The following is a 16,658-nucleotide window of genomic DNA, read 5'->3' on the forward strand; positions in this document are numbered from 1 at the left end:
TGCTAAGGCGGTTGCACAGGCTCACGTGCATGCTCTCTAGTTTGCTCCATCCTCTTCTTAGTGATGGGCTTGTCTTCCCCAATGAAGATGTCTCCTTTTATGACAATTCCAGCTGAATTGTAGAGGTGATAAATGAGGTGAGGGAATGCCAACCTTGCTTGGGTGGAAGGCTTCTCAACTATCTTGTACAGTTCTTGAGGGATCACTTCATGTACTTGCACCTCACTCCCTATCATGATGCAATAGATCATGATGGCTCTGTTAATGGTCACTTCTGACCGATTGCTAGTAAGGGTGATAGAGCATTGGATGAATTCTAACCATCCTCTAGCTACAGGCTTGAGGTCAAGCCTTCTTAGTTGAGTAGGCTTGCCTTGGGAATCTCTTTTTCGCTGTGCTCGTTTCACACAGATGTCTGAGAGTACTTGATCCAGTCTTTGATCAAAGTTGACTCTTCTAGTGTAAGGATGTGGGTTTCCTTGCATCAAAGGCAAGTTGAACGCCAACTTCACACTTTCTGGGCTAAAATCTAAGTTTCTCCCTTGGATCATGGTACTCCAATTCTTGGGATTTGGGTTCACACTAATGTCATGGTTTTTTGTGACCCATGCATTAGCATAGAACTCTTGCACCATTAAGATCCTAACTTCTTGGATGGGGTTGGTTAGGACTTCCCAACCTCTTCTCTGGATCTCTCTTCGGATTTTTGGATGCTCATTCTTCTTGAGCCTAAAAGGGACCTCATGGATCACCTTCTTCTCAGCCACTACTTCATAGAAGTAGTCTTGGTGGGTTTTCGTGATGAATTTCTCCATCTTCCAAGATTCATAGGTGGTGGCTACTACATTTCCTTTCATCTTTCTAGAAGATTCTCCAACCTTGGGTGCCATAAGTGGTAATGAAAAGCAAAAAGCAATGCTTTTTCCACACCAAACTTAAAAGCTTTGCTCGTCCTCAAGCAAAATTAAATAGAAGAGAAGAATAGAGTAGAAGAAGAAGAAAATAGATGGAGAAAGAGGGAGAAGAGCAACTCGGCCAATGGGGCTTTTATGTGTATGAATGGTGTGTGTATGAAGGGTTAGTGAGAGGGTTATTTATAGGAGTGGGCTAGGATCGGGTTCGGTCATGGTTGGGCTAAATGGGTGGAAATTTTGATTTTGAAGTGGGTAAGGGTTGGTGGGAGTTATGATGGTTTTGGGGAACTGATATGGATGTGATTGGGCTATGGTTTATAGGGAAGAGTGTGTGGGGAAGTGTGAAAGTAAGAAGAAAAAAGTGGGATAGGTAAAGATGCTGTGGGACCCACTGGTCCTGAGAGGCTAGGAAGCTCAGAATCTCTGCCCTCTGCATTGGCGTTGAATGCCCAGGGTCTGCTCCCTGGCCAGCTTTGCTGCCATTTGGGGCGTTAAATGCCTAGCCAATGCTCCCTGGCTGGCATTCAACGCCAGCAAGACATTCCATCCAGAGCGTTCTATTTTCATTGCTGAACCTTTCTATCTCTGTTCTGACTGCTTCACATGAACATTAACCTAAAGAAATACTAAAAAAAACAAATTTAAGGAATTAAAAAGAGATAGAAATAATTAAATAGAGTTGGGTTGCCTCCCAATAAGCGTTTCTTTAACGTCATTAGCTTGACAGTTAGCTCCTTTCGGAGATGGATATGGGCTCAGAATTTTGCCCCTTATAGTGAACTTTCTTCCTGTCTTTTCATGGATGAGCTCTACATGCTCTAGAGATAGGACACGACTCACTGTATGTTGTATGACTGGCTTCTTGGTGAAAACAACTCTTATGCTAGGTGAGAGGCCTTCAGTGGGGACTTTCTTGTCCCTCCAGTCCTTAGGTACTTTCTTCTTAGTACCTTTGTTCTCAATGCTTGTTAATGGCTGCCTGGTGCACGAAATTGTGATCATCAATGGCGCCATCAACATGGTACGCTCAATTGAAATCTCAACTCTTTATCACAACTTCGCACAACTAACCAGCAAGTGCACTGGGTTGTCCAAGTAATAAACCTTACGCGAGTAAGGGTCGATCCCACGGAGATTGTTGGTATGAAGCAAGCTATGGTCATCTTGTAAATCTCAGTCAGGCGGATTCAAATGGTTATGGAGGATTAATGATTAAAAGATAAATAAAACATAAAATAAAGATAGAGGTACTTATGTAATTCATTGGTGAGAATCTCAGATAAGCGTATGGAGATGCTTTGTCCCTTCCGTCTCTCTGCTTTCCTACTGTCTTCATCCAATCCTTCTTACTCCCTTCCATGGCAAGCTGTATGTTGGGCATCACCGTTGTCAATGGCTACAGTCCTGTCCTCTCAGTGAAAATTTTCAACGCGCTCTGTCACAGCACGGCTATTCATCTGTCGGTTCTCGATCATGTCGAAATAGAACCCAGTGATTCTTTTGTGTCTGTCACTAACGCCCCACAATCGCGAGTTTGAAGCTCGTCACAGTTATTCAATCCCTGAATCCTACTCAGAATACCACAGACAAGGTTTAGACCTTCCGGATTCTCAAGAATGGCCGCCAATGGATTCTAGCTTATACCACGAAGATTCTGATTAAGGAATCCAAGAGATATCCACTCAAGCCTTGTTTGCATGTAGAACGGAAGTGGTTGTCAGGCACGTGTTCATAAGTGAGAATGATGATGAGCATCACATAATCATCACATTCATCAAGTTCTTGAGTGCGAATGAATATCTTAGAACAAGAATAAGCTGAATTGAATGGAAAATAGTAGTAATTGCATATACTCGAGGTACAGCAGAGCTCCACACCTTAATCTATGGTGTGTAGAAACTCTACCGTTGAAAATACATAAGAACAAGGTATAGGCATGACCGAGAGGCCAGCCCCTATGATCTAAGAACTAGACGTCCAAAGATGAAAATACAATCGCAAAAGGTCCTATTTATAGAGAACTAGTAGCTTAGGGTTTACAAAAATGAGTAAATGACGTAAAAATCCACTTCCGGGCTCACTTGGTGTGTGCTTGGGCTGAGCATTGAAGCTTTCATGTGTAGAGACTTTTCTTGGAGTTAAACGCCAACTTTTGTGCCAGTTTGGGCGTTTAACTCCCACTTTTGTGCCAGTTCCGGCGTTTAACGCCGGGAATTCTGAAGCTGGCCTGGAACGCATGTTTGGGCCATCAAATCTCGGGCAAAGTATAAACTATTATATATTGCTGAAAAGCCCTGAATGTCTACTTTCCAACTCAATTAAGAGCGCACCAATTAGGCTTCTGTAGCTCCAGAAAATCTACTTCGAGTGCAGGGAGGTCAGAATCCAACAGCATCTGCAGTCCTTTTTCAGCCTCTGGATCAGATTTTTGCTCAGGTCCCTCAATTTCAGCCAGAAAATACTTGAAATCACAGAAAAACACACAAACTCATAGTAAAGTCCAGAAAAGTGAATTTTAAATAAAAACTAATAAAAATATAATAAAAACTAACTAAAACATACTAAAAGCATACTAAAAACAATGCCAAAAAGCGTATAAATTATCCGCTCATCACTGCCTAACACCAAACTTAAAATTGATGTTTGGGGGCTTAGTAAAGCTCTGCACTGAAAGAGATGGGTTAGAATACTAAGTGTTGGACAGATATCTCTCTTTTTTCAGAGGGAGAGTTGAGGTGAGGCATCTTGAACAAGATGTAGTCTTCCCCTATTTGGAAGACCATTTCTCCCTTTGCCACATTAATAATGGCATTTGCATTGGCTAGGAAAGATCTTTCGAGGATGATAGATTCATCCTCATCCTCTCCAATATCCAAAACTGTGAAGTTTGCAGGGATGTAGTAGTCTTCAACCTTTGCCAAGACATCTTCTACTAAGCCATATGGCCTCTTTATTGACTTGTCTGCCATCTCTAATGAGATGTTTGCAACTTGTACCTCAAAGATTCCCAACTTCTCCATTACAGAGAGTGGCATGAGATTTATACTTGACCCTAGGTCACACAGAGCCTTCTCAAAGGTCATGGTGCCTATGGTGCAAGGAATTAGGAAGCGTCTGGGATCCAGAAGCTTCTGAGGTAGCTTCTGCTGAACCAAAGCATTGAGTTCTTTGGTAAGCACTGGAGGTTCTTCCTCCAAAGGCTTTGTACCAAATAACTTGGCAGTCAGCTTCATGAGAGCTCCTAGGTACCGAGCAACTTGCTCTTCCCTAGTGTCTTCATCCTCATCAGAGGATGAGTGTTCATCAGAACTCATGCACTGCAGGAGTGCATGCAAGGGAACCTTTATGGTATCTACATGAGCCTTGGCTTCTGACGATGAAGAATTTATCGTCGATCTAGATTTTCACAAAATATATTTCTATCATTGAAAGTATAGTCTAGACCAACAATTAATTCCCACATCAATTATTTTAAATTCAAATTATAATAACTGAGATCGAGAGTAATTCAAACTCAGGTCATTCTCCCTAGGAGTTGAAATTAAGTGTACATTTATTGGCTATGGAAGGAAATGGGGATTGGGAATGCAAGAGAGGTAAGAAATGTAAATAGCAAGAAATTAAATGATCATGCAAGGAATTAAAAGAAAGCAAATAAACATGCAAGGAATTAAATGGCAACTCTTGGCAATAATTGGGGAGTTTAGGTTTCCTATCCTAGTTGTAGACCACAAACATGGCAATTGTGTGGAATCAATCCAAACTAGTCAATCCTCCTTGAGAATTAGTCAAAAGAGTGTAATGATCTCAATCCATAAGTCCTAGTCAACTCACTAATTAATTTAGTGAAAGACTAGCGTCAATGGAAACCAAATCAATTAACTATTCTATACAATGCGGAATGGACATCCACAACTCAATTCCACCCAAATATCCAATTTCTCAACCAAGAGTGTGAAAACTAAACATGCAAGAAAGTAAACATCAAAGCAATAAAATTCAACGCAATTAAATGTCAAAGCAAGAAAGATTAAAATGTGGTGCACAAAATTGTGATATCAATGGCGCCAACAACTTGGTACGCACAATTGTAATATCACTCTTTTTCACAACTTCGCACAACTAACCAGCAAGTGCACTAGGTCGTCCAAGTAATAAACCTTACGTGAGTAAGGGTCGATCCCACAGAGATTGTCGGCTTGAAGCAAGCTATGGTCACCTTGTAAATCTCAGTCAGGCGGATTCAAATGGGTTATAGAGTTTTGATAATTAAAATAATAAATAAAACGTAAAATAAAGATAGAGATACTTATGTAAATCATTGGTGGGAATTTCAGATAAGTGTATGGAGATGCTTTATCCCTCTTGAATCTCAGCTTTCCTCCTGCCTTCATCCAATCCTTCATACTCCTTTCTATGGCAAGCTGTATGTAGGGCATCACCGTTGTCAGTGGCTACTTACCATCCTCACAGTGAAAAGGGTCCTCTACGGTTTCCCACATGGCTAATCAGCTGTTGGTTCTCGACCATGTAGGAATAGGATTTACTATCCTTTTGTGTCTGTCACCACGCCTTACAGTCGCGAGTTTGAAGCTCGTCACAGTCATCCCATCCCAGATCCTACTCGGAATACCACAGACAAGGTTTAGACTTTCTGGATCTCAAGAATGCAGCCAATGGATTCTAGCTTATACCACGAAGACTCTGATCTCACAGAATGGAAGGCTCTGTTTTCAGGAGAGGCAACTATGCGTCGTGGACAAGGAATCCAAGAGATACACACTCTAGTTTATTTTCATGTAGAACGGAAGTGGTTATCAATCACGCGTTCATGAGTGAGAATGGTGATGAGTGTCACATAATCATCACATTCGTCATGTTCTTGTGTATGAATGAATATCTTAGAATAAGAATAAGCATAAATTGAATAGAAAACAGTAGTACTTTGCATTAATACTCGAGGAACAGCAGAGCTCCACACCTTAATCTATGGTGTGTAGAAACTCCACCGTTGAAAATACATAAGAACAAGGTCTAGGCATGGCCGAATGGCCAGCCTCCCCAAATAGCATGTGAATATGAAAATAGGGAAAAGGACCTTCAGTACAATAGTAAAAAGTTCTATTTATACTAAACTAGCTACTAGGGTTACAGAAATGAGTAAATGATGCAGAAATCCACTTCCGGGCCCACTTGTGTGTGCTTGGGCTGAGCATTGAAGCTTTCACGTGTAGAGGTCTTCCTTGGAGTTGAACGCCAGTTTGTAACTTGTGTCTAGCGTTTGACTCTACTTTGCAACTTGTTTCTGGCGTTTAACGCCAAAATAGGGCAGAAAGCTGGCGTTAAACGCCAGTTTGCGTCGTCTAAACTCGAGCAAACTATGGACTATTATATATTTCTAGAAAGCCCTAGATGTCTACTTTCTAACTCAGTTGAGAGCGCACCATTTGGATGTCTGTAGCTCCAAAAATTCCATTTTGAGTGCAGGGAGGTCAGAATCCAACAGCATCTACAGTCCTTTGTTAGCCTCTGAATCAGATTTTTGCTCAGGTCCCTCAATTTCAGCCAGAAAGTACCTGAAATCATAGAAAAATACACAAACTCTTAGTAAAGTCCAGAAATGTAAATTTTTCTTAAAAACTAATAAAAATATACTAAAAACTATATAAAAACAATGCCAAAAAGCGTATAAATTATCCGCTCATCAAAATGCAAGAAACCTCTTAGCAAGTAATTGAGAACTAAGGCTACCTATCCTAGTCATTAAACTGCAAACATTTGATGATTATAAAGAGTTAATCCTACTTAGTCAACCTTACATCGAAAATAAATCAAATAGGCATAGTTAATTTCAATTCCTAAGTCCTATGTCAACACTAGGGGTCACATAGAGTCAAGGAAAATCAAATTAACTAACTACTCTAATATATCAAACAAGAATGGATATCAATGACTCAAGGGACACCAAAGTCAACAATTCTAAGCCAAGAGTGTAGAAAAACTAAGTGAAAACTAAGCCAAGCATTTTATCAAACACTTGGTGTGCAAGAGAATAAAATAATATTAAATTGCAATAAAATAAATTTTAAAACTACCAAAGCAAGAAAGTAACAACAACAACTAGAGAAAGCAATAAATGACATGAAAACATAAAATTGCATTAATTAGAATTAAAATGACAAAAGTGTTCATAACATGAAAATGACATAAAAGAGAAAATAACAAAAAAGATGAAGAAGATAAAGACAAGAATGCATAGAAACATAAATGAAACTACACTAAAATAAGAATTAAAGTGCTGAAAAAAAGAGAATAAAGATAAAAACCTAATTCTAGAGAGAGGGGGGAGCTTCTCTCTCTAGAAAACTACACTAAAACATGATAAAAGCTAAACCTAATTGCCCCCTTCATTCCTCTTCACTTTGGCCTTAAATAGCTTCAAAAACTGAGTTGGAATGGGTTTTGGGGGCCCAGAAATCGCCTCCAGTGGTTTTCAATTAATGAGCTCATGTGCAGGGACCTTTGCGGACGCACAGATGTGTGCGTTCGCACACTTGCTGAATCCTGACCTGTGCGTGCGCACAAATTGTGTGCGTACACACACTTTAACTTAGTTCATTATAGTAAATTATATATAATTTTGAAGCCCCAGACATTAGCTTTCCAATGCCGCTAGAACCGCCTCATTTAGACCTCTGTAGCTCAAGTTATGATCAATTTAGTACCGAGAGGTCAAGGCTGGCAGCTTTCCAAATCTCATTTCTTCATGGTTTCTTCCCTTTTGCATGCTCTTCTCTTCACTTCTTCAACCCATACTTGCCTTGAAAACCTGAAAATCACTTAACAAATACATCAAGGCACCAAATGGGATTAAAGTGAATAAAATTGACTAAATTAAGTACAAAAGAGCATGTTTTCACTTTCAAGCACAATTTAGGAAGAAATACCAAAAGCATGTTATTTAGGTGAATAAATGTGGGTTTATGTGATGGAATCCACTTAAATCAAACCAAAATATATCGAAAAATATGGTCTCATCAATTTTCCCACACTCAAACCAACCAAAGAAGATGAATGAAGGGGTAATTATTAATGCAACTACCTATATGCATGTAACTATACTAAATGCTATCTATATATATATATCTATACTATGATTCCTATTGAGTTTGGTAAAAATAAACAAAAGAATCTCAATCAATCCAAAATAAAGCTTAGGGCCAAGACAAAGCAAATATAGCAATATGATCAATGTCCAAAGATTGATTTAAAATTTTCAAAAATAAGTTCAACAACTTACAAGAAGATACAAGATAAGGGGTGGAAACATAGAATTGAGCAATTGAACCCTTCACCAGATGTGTTTACACTCTAGTCACTTAGTGTTTAGGGCTTAATCACTCAATCCTCCTTTAATCATGTTTCTCAAAGATTTGCAAGTTGTCTAACAATAAACTAATATTTGGTGCATGAATGCAAATATCATGAGGACTTTTGTGGGTTGTAATGGGGCTTAGGTAAGGGTAGGATTAATATGGTTAAGTGGGCTAATAGATTGGATCTTTGATTAGCTCAAGTATCCCATGTAATCCTATATCATCCTATATACATAACAAAACAACCTAACTACCCATTTATCCCTTTTTCTCACATTCACTCATGCATGCTTCTTTTTAATTCAACTACATATGCATCTCTTATTTACATTCTTATTATTATTTCTTTTTTTCTTTTTCTTTCTTTTCTTTTTTTTCTTTTTTTGTTTTTGTTTTTTTTTATCATACAAGAGAGATGCATATGTTCCAAGTAATGAATACATGAGTGTTTTCCCACTTTTCTAAATATTTTCAATGAACACCCAAATCACTAACTACCAAAGTTTTTCCACAAATTCCCCCACACTTGATTAACACACACACTCAAACCCAAGCTAATCAAAGATACAATTCAAGGACATAATGGTTTTTTTACTTAGGACAAATGATGTGCTTAAAATTAGAACAAAGGGGGATTAAAGGCTCAATAAGTGGTTTACAATGGTAGATGTAAGGGTTGGCCATATGGGTTAGTGAGTTTAATATCAAGGATGGCCTCAATCATACTAAATGCAATTCAAAACATCAAATATAGGACATATAGACTAAAGCAAATCTAAGATTACAATCATAAAAGGAGTTTAACATACAAGAACAAAATTTGTGATTGAAAATATACAACCACACGATCAAAGCTCAAATCTCACTTGGTATTTTGTTCAAGCTCTTTTCTATATGTTCCACATAAAAGGTACTTCAAGCAAGTTTAAAAATAATTTTCCAAATCCAATCAATGGAATGCCCAAAAGAAATTTCTTGAAAATTCTTTGTTGTTTTACCAAACTTATTTTCTCTAACATGCAACATGCAAGTATGTACTACCATAATACTATAAGCATTAAAGAAATATATACAAACAAACCAAACAAAGTATAAAGAAGAACAAAAATTGCAAAAATTGAAGAAAAAGAACAAAAAGAGTATTGCAAAGTGTCTAAGAAAAGAATTTTACCCCCTCGAAGTTGGCAATCCTCCCCCACACTTAATTAATGCACGGTCCTCTGTGCATGCACATGATCCGGGGGTGAAGAGCTATGAGACTCCATCTTCAGCTGGTGGGCTCCAGGGGTTCCGGGTTACTGTGTAAACAAATAAATAACAATTGAGGAAGAGTAAGATGTGTGTAGTATGGTAAAAGACAATGTATTTATTCTAAATGTGCGCACACTTTAGAACATACAAATTGGCCGGGTGAAAATAGCAACCACATAATCAAAAAAGATAGCATGTTCCTCAATTAAAAAGCTTAGGGTGCAAGTAAAGAATAAGCAAAACTTAAGGCACAAGCAACCCTAGGTAACTACAACTAAAGTGAATTGAATGTATAAGATATTGGATATTGAAATTGTGCAAGTGAAAGCACAAAATTAATAGAAAACGGCACAATTAACAATAACCAATTCAATGATAAAAAATGACTACTTATTCATCCTTAGGTGTAATGAAATAATCACATGTATAAGGTGCTTGTTACAAAAAGTGACAAGTCTTAATAAGAATCAAGTCAAGTCGACTAAAAAAAATGAAAAGCATTAACAAGGAACAAATACCTTGTTATGTGATTATATTCACTTAAGAACCATGATGACTAAGTAGTTCAACTCAATTCACTAAATTAAAAGTGCACAATTCATGATTAAGATGTCAAACAAGGATAGAGTCTAACACATATGGTAGCTACAACACATGCATTAAACTTGCAATTCATCTAGGCAATCAAACAAAGAAATGATACATAGTGCACATATTCATTAAATCAAAATTCCAACCAGAAGCAACCCAATAATCATCAAGCAAACACTTGCAACTTATTTAATTAACAAGCAACTAAAGCAAAACTAATATAATTATCAATAAGAAAAATTAAAAGCAAATAAAACAAAGTAAAGCAAGTAAAGAAGAGGGAAAAAGCAAGAGAAGAGATGGGTGGGAGAAAGAAAGAAGAGAAGAACTAGAGAGAATAGAAGAAAAGAAGCGTAATGGTGAGAAAACAGGGGCGTGCGTACGCATAGGTATGTGTGCGTACGCACACTAGGCGGAACAGGGGAGGTGTGCGCTCGCACAGAGTGTGTGAGCGCTCCGAGCAGAAAGGGTCTCAAAAGGTGTGCGTACGCACAATCGTATGTGCACGCATAGAAGACCTTTTTTTCTTAGAGGGAAGGATCATGTGTGCGCATGCACACAGGTCCGTGCGCACGCACAAGAGCATAAGGGGCAGGGGTTCACACGCACAGACCGTGCCAACGCTCCCACTAGAGTGGTTGCAAGTTGGTGTGCGGACGCACAAGCCTGTGCGGACGCACATATAGTGCAAAAAAGGGCATGTGTGTGTACGCACGAGTATGTGCGCACGCACAAGTCACAAAAAATAGGGGAACGTGCGTGCACAAGGCGTGCTGGTGCTGCGAACAGAGGGCATAAAAGCTTGTGTGCATACGCTCAAAGGGGTGCGTACGCACAGGAGTTGAATTTTTGTTGCTGCCTGCGTGTGCATAGGTGTGTGCGCACGCACATGCCCTGTTTTTTCCAAAAATTTTTCATTAATTCTTAGATAGGGATTTCTTGAGTGGGTATTGAGCATTTGGGAGGTGTGCCATTACTGGCATTCAATGCCAGCTCTGGTGGTTCTTTAGGCATTGAACACCCATCATGCATCCCTTCACTGGCGTTTAATGCCAGTTCCTTTACCAAGTTGGGCGTTGAATGCCTAGGAGGGTCCTCCTTCCCGGTGTTCATCGCTAGAGTCCCTGCCAGGTTGGGCGTTGAACGCCCAGTGAGGGCTTCTTCACTGGCGTTCAATGCCAGCTTTGCTGTCTGTTTGGGTGTTGAACGCCCAGTAAGATATTCCTCACTGGCATTCAACGCTAGCTTCTATGCCAACTTGGGCGTTGAATGCCTAGTGAGGTCTTTCTCACTGCTGTTCAACGCCATCCCAGTCTCTCCAGATTCGACCTCAGCCTCTGTGGTGATGGTCTTGCACTCTTCTCTTAGTTTCACTTCAGTGTTACTCGGAAGAGTGTCACGAGGAGTCTCAGGGATCCTCTTGCTCAGTTGACCAACTTGTACCTACAAATTTATGATGGAGGACCTTGTTTTAGTTATGAAGCTATGAGTGGTCTTAGAGAGGTTGGAGACTATAGTTACCAAGTCAGAAAGGCTCTGCTTAGGAGTCTCCATATTCCCTTGAGAAGATGAGAATGGTGGCCTGTTGTTGAACCTATTCTGGGTTCTTCCACCTTGATTATTTTTGAAGCCTTGCTGGGGCTTCTGTTGAAAGGTTAGGATGATTCCTTTATGAGGGGTTGTAGGTGTTTCCATAGGGTTCTCCCATGTAATTCACCTCCTCCATGGAGGGTTGATCAGGATAATAAGCTTCTTCTTCAGATGAAGCTTCCTGAGTGCTGCCAGCTGCAGCTTGCATTCCATTCAAATACTGACAGATCATATTGACCTGCTGGATCAAGATCTTGTTCTGAGCCAATATGGAATTTAGAATGTCAACTTCAAGAACTCCTTTCTTCTGAGTGATCCCATTGTTCACAGGATTTCTCTCAGCGTTGTACATGAATTGGTTGTTTGCAACCATCGTAATGAGTTCTCTTGCTTCTGCAGACGTTTTCTTCAAGTAGAGTGATCCACCTGCAGAACTGTCCAATGATATTTTGGACATCTCAGAAAGACCATCATAGAAGTCACATAGGATAGACCATTCTGAGAGCATGTCAGGAAGACACCTCCTGATTAGTTGCTTGTATCTTTCCCAAGTTTCATAGAGGGATTCACCTTCTTTTTGTCTGAAGATTTGAACTTCCACTATGATTTTGCTCATCCTTGAGGAGGAAAGAATTTGGCTAAGAAAGCATTGACTAGCTTCTCCCAAGAGTCTAGGCTCTCTTTAGGTTGAGAATCTAACCATATTTTAGCTCTGTCTCTAACAGAAAAGGAAAAGAGCATAAGTCAGTAGACCTCATGATCCACTCCATTGGTCTTAACAATGTCACAGATTTGTAAGAATTTTGATAGGAATTGGTATGGATCTTCTAGTGGAAGTCCATGGAACTTGCAATTCTGTTGCAGAAGAGAGACTAACTAAGGCTTAAGCTCAAAGTTGTTAGCTCTAATGGAAGGTATGGAGATACATCTTACATAGAAATCAGAAGTAGGCATGGTGAAGTCACCAAGAACCTTTCTTGCCTCTCCTTCATGATTAGGCTTGGCTGCCATGTGTTCTGCTTTTTGTTCGAAATTTTCTTAGAGTTTTCTTCTGGAATGTTGTGCTTTAGCTTGTTGTAGATGCTTTCTTAGAGTTTTCTCAGGTTCAGGATCAGGATTAAAGAGAGGTTCTTTGTTTCTATTCCTGGTCAGAAAAAAGAAAACATATATACAACAAGAAAGGAAGCTTCTATGCCACAGGACAGAGAACTCCCAATGAGATGTGAGGGATAAAAGAAAGAAGAACGAAAATAGAAGAAGGGGGAGAAGAGGAATTCAAATAAGAGAGAGGAAGAATTCCAAAATTAAAAGTAAAAAAAGAAACAAGAATTAAAATATTTTTGTTTTTTATTAATTTATTTAATTCAAAAATAACAGTTAATTGATTAAAAAGATTTGAAAATTAATTAATAAATTTCGAAAAAGAAGAGAGAGAAATAGAAGAAGAAATTTCAAAAATTAGAAGAGAGAGGAATTAGTTAGGAAGTTTTAAAAAAGGAGAAAGAAAACAACTAACTAAATAAGAAAAGTCTGAAAACAAGATAAGATAGAAGATAAGAAAAGATTTGAATTTAAAATTTGAAATTAGAAAAGATAAGATAGAAATTGAAAAGATTTGAAAAAGATTTGAATTTAAAATTTAAAATTAGAAATGATAAGATAAGAAATTAAAAAGATTTGAAAAAAATAAGATTTGAAATTTGAAATCTTAAATTTTAAATTTTAAAATTGAATTTTAAAATTTGAATTTGAAATAAGATAAGATAAGATTTTTGAAAAGATTTGATTTTGTAATTTGAAATTAAGATAATATAAGATAATAATTTGAAATTAAAATTTGAAATTTTATTTGAATTGAAAATTAATTAAAATAAAGATAGAAAAGATATTTTATCTTTTTTATTTTTGAATTTAATGAAGAAAGAGAAAAACAACAAAAAGATACCAAACTTAAGATTTTTAGATTTAATGACACCTATTATGTGAAAATTAGAAGGAAAAACACAAAGAGACACCAAACTTAAAAAATTTTAAGATCAAAACAAGAAGAAAAATAAGAACACTTTGAAGATCAAGAAGAACACCAAGAACAAAACTCAAAGAATTCAAAGAAAACAAGAACATGCAAAGGACACCAAACTTAAAAAGTTTGAAAACCAAAGACAGAAATTTCAAAAATTTTAAAAGAAAAGACACAAGAAGACACCAAACTTAAAGATTGACACAAGATTTAAACAAAAGACACTATTTTTGAAAATTTTTAGAAAAAGACTCAAAGAAATTTGAAAATTTAACCAAGAACACAAACAAAAGACTTAAACCAAAAACAAAAACTAAATAAAGAGAAGTAAAGGTATTTGAAATTTTTTGTTTTGAATTTTTTCGAAAAAGAAGAAGAAAATAAAAAACTCAAACAAAATTAAAAACAATACCTAATCTAAGCAACAAGATAATCTGTTGGTTGTCCAAACTCGAACAATCTCCGGCAACGGCACCAAAAACTTGGTGCACGAATTCCCACACTTTGTACAACTGAACCAGCAAGTGCACTGGGTCGTCCAAGTAATACCTGAGCGAGTCAGGGTCGATCCCACGAGGATTGTGGTTTGAAGCAAGTTATGGTTATCTTGTAGATCTTAGTCAGGCAAATAGAAAATGTTGTTTGATTGTTTAAACACATAAAAGAAAGCAAAGAGAATTTAACTAGGTTGATATGTTTGCAATAATAAGAAGATGGTTAAGGCTTGGAGATGCTTTGCTCTTCTGGATAACTCTGGTCTTACTGTCTTCTTTAACTGTGAATGATTTCTTCTATGGCAGGCTGTATGTGATTAACGCCGGTTGAAGGGTCGTCAATACTCCTCCAAATCTGAACCCCATGGTTGGTGTGGATCCATTCTGATTGAGGGTGAAGATGCTGCAGTCCATTCTCCTTAGTGATCCTATTTAAAACGCCACAGACAAGGTCGAATCTTCCGGATCAGAGAATGCTGCAACTTTGGGATCTAGCCTCTACCACAAAGACCATAATCTCCCCATACCTCGGCTGAACTGGTGTCTCGAGAAGTCCCCAATGAAGTCGTGGATTAGCCGTCTAAGAGATGTATAACCAAGCTAGTGGTTCATTGTTGTCCGATGAAAGATGCACTCTGAACCCAAGAAGAACATGGGTGATTGTCAGGCACACGGTCTTAGAATGAAGAACAAAGATACATCTTAGAATAGAACCAAACACGGATTGAAAAGAAATAGTAATACTTTTATTGATCCATAAAAATCAGCAGAGCTCCTCCCCTCAACCTAGGAGGTTTAAAAAGTCAAACTGATAAAAAATACAATGATAAACGTGTGAAGTGTCTAAAAGTGGTGGAAGATTCTTGACAAAGAGTGATCTTCTACTTTAAATAGTAAACTAATGACGAAGGATTACATAAAAAGGGTAAAACAATCTTTTAGTGCTAAAATCCACTTTTGGGGCCCACTTGGTGAGTGTTTGGACTGAGCTTAATTGAGATCCTCATGCTAGGAGGCCTCTAGGGCGTTGAATGCTGACTAAGGGGTCCTTTATGGGCGTTTGGACGCTGGTCTTCTCCTTGTAGGCGCTGGACACCAGAATAGGACAGGAGGCTGGCGTTGAACGCCAGTTTTAGGCCTTTAATTCTGAAGCAAAGTATAGACTATTATACATTGCTGGAAAGTGTTGGATGTTAGCTTTCCATATCCATTAAGAACGCTTCATTTAGACTTCTGTAGCTCCAGAAAAGCTCTTTCGAGTGCAAGGAGGTTAGATCCGGACAGCATCTATAGTGTTTTCTCTGCCTCTGAATCAGACTTTTACTCCAACTCTTCAATTTCAGCAAAAAAATATTTGAAATTGCATAAAAACACACAAACTCAAATTAGAATCCAAGAATGTGAATTTTACACTTAAATCTATGAAATCTTAATAAAATTTAAATAAAACATGCTAAAAATTATATGAAGCGACGATGAGAGAAGAAGGATGTGACCTATGACAGAGAGAAGGGGCTCAAAGACAGGTGCTTGATGCGGGGACAGAGTCGTCAATTTTGGGGCCAACGACGATGAGAGAAGAAACTGGCTTGATGATGATGGAGATTGCGACGCAACAGGTTCGAGCACGACTTCTACATTTTGGGAAGACGAGGAACGATGGCAACCGCTAATAGGACTGAGCGTCGAAGGGGTCAACCGTGATAAGAAAGAGGGTTAGGAAGAGGCCATGGCTTCTATGTTTTGAATAATAAACATGTATAGTTCCCTATCTTGAGTAGATAGTAGCGTTATCCTTCAAAAATTTAAATAATAATAATAATAATAACAATAATAATAATAATAGCAATACCTCAAACTAGCAAAATAATAATAATAATAATGATAACAACAAGAAATCACTAGAAAAAAGGAATATATAATATTAAATGGTCTTTTAAATTAATAATATTAAATTGTATATAAATAGATACGTATCATATTTACAAGATGATAAATATTTATCTCTTTTGTTGATATGCTTATGGAATATATTTGACCTCTGAGGTCATCCTAAAAAAATGAATACGGGAATGGTAATTAAAAAAAAAATACTTCTATATAAAATTTAAATCTTTATAATAATAAGAGTATTTTTATTCATAATTTTTTATTTTAAAAATAATATAAATATCTTGATTTTTTTTTAAAATTACTACCGATTGTAAATAGTTAACTTTTTTAAAATAGAATAAATATAATTACTAGTAAAAATATGATAGTATGACTACATTTATTTTTTATAAATTAAATTAAATCATTAATTTAAATTGTGCTAATTTTAAATTTGAAGTTAACAGTTTTATAAGTAATAATAAATTTGTACTTTATACCGTACTTAAATTCTATGCGTGTCATTTGATTGATCAATGATATATCAAAG

At 37.4% G+C, this 16,658-nt stretch overlaps 1 long non-coding RNA gene across 1 annotated transcript; it reads right to left on the reverse strand.

Moving 5' to 3' along the window:
- Positions 1–14,960: 14,960 nt before the first annotated feature.
- LOC140183942 (uncharacterized) lies at positions 14,961–16,016 on the reverse strand. The gene is made up of 2 exons (XR_011880523.1): positions 15,733–16,016; positions 14,961–15,567 (listed from the first exon to the last, which is right to left on the reverse strand). It is a non-coding gene; the product is annotated as an uncharacterized lncRNA (long non-coding RNA).
- Positions 16,017–16,658: the final 642 nt, after the last annotated feature.

Source organism: Arachis hypogaea, chromosome 1, assembly GCF_003086295.3.
Source record: "Arachis hypogaea cultivar Tifrunner chromosome 1, arahy.Tifrunner.gnm2.J5K5, whole genome shotgun sequence".
In the NCBI taxonomy this organism is placed as follows: Eukaryota; Viridiplantae; Streptophyta; class Magnoliopsida; order Fabales; family Fabaceae; genus Arachis; species Arachis hypogaea.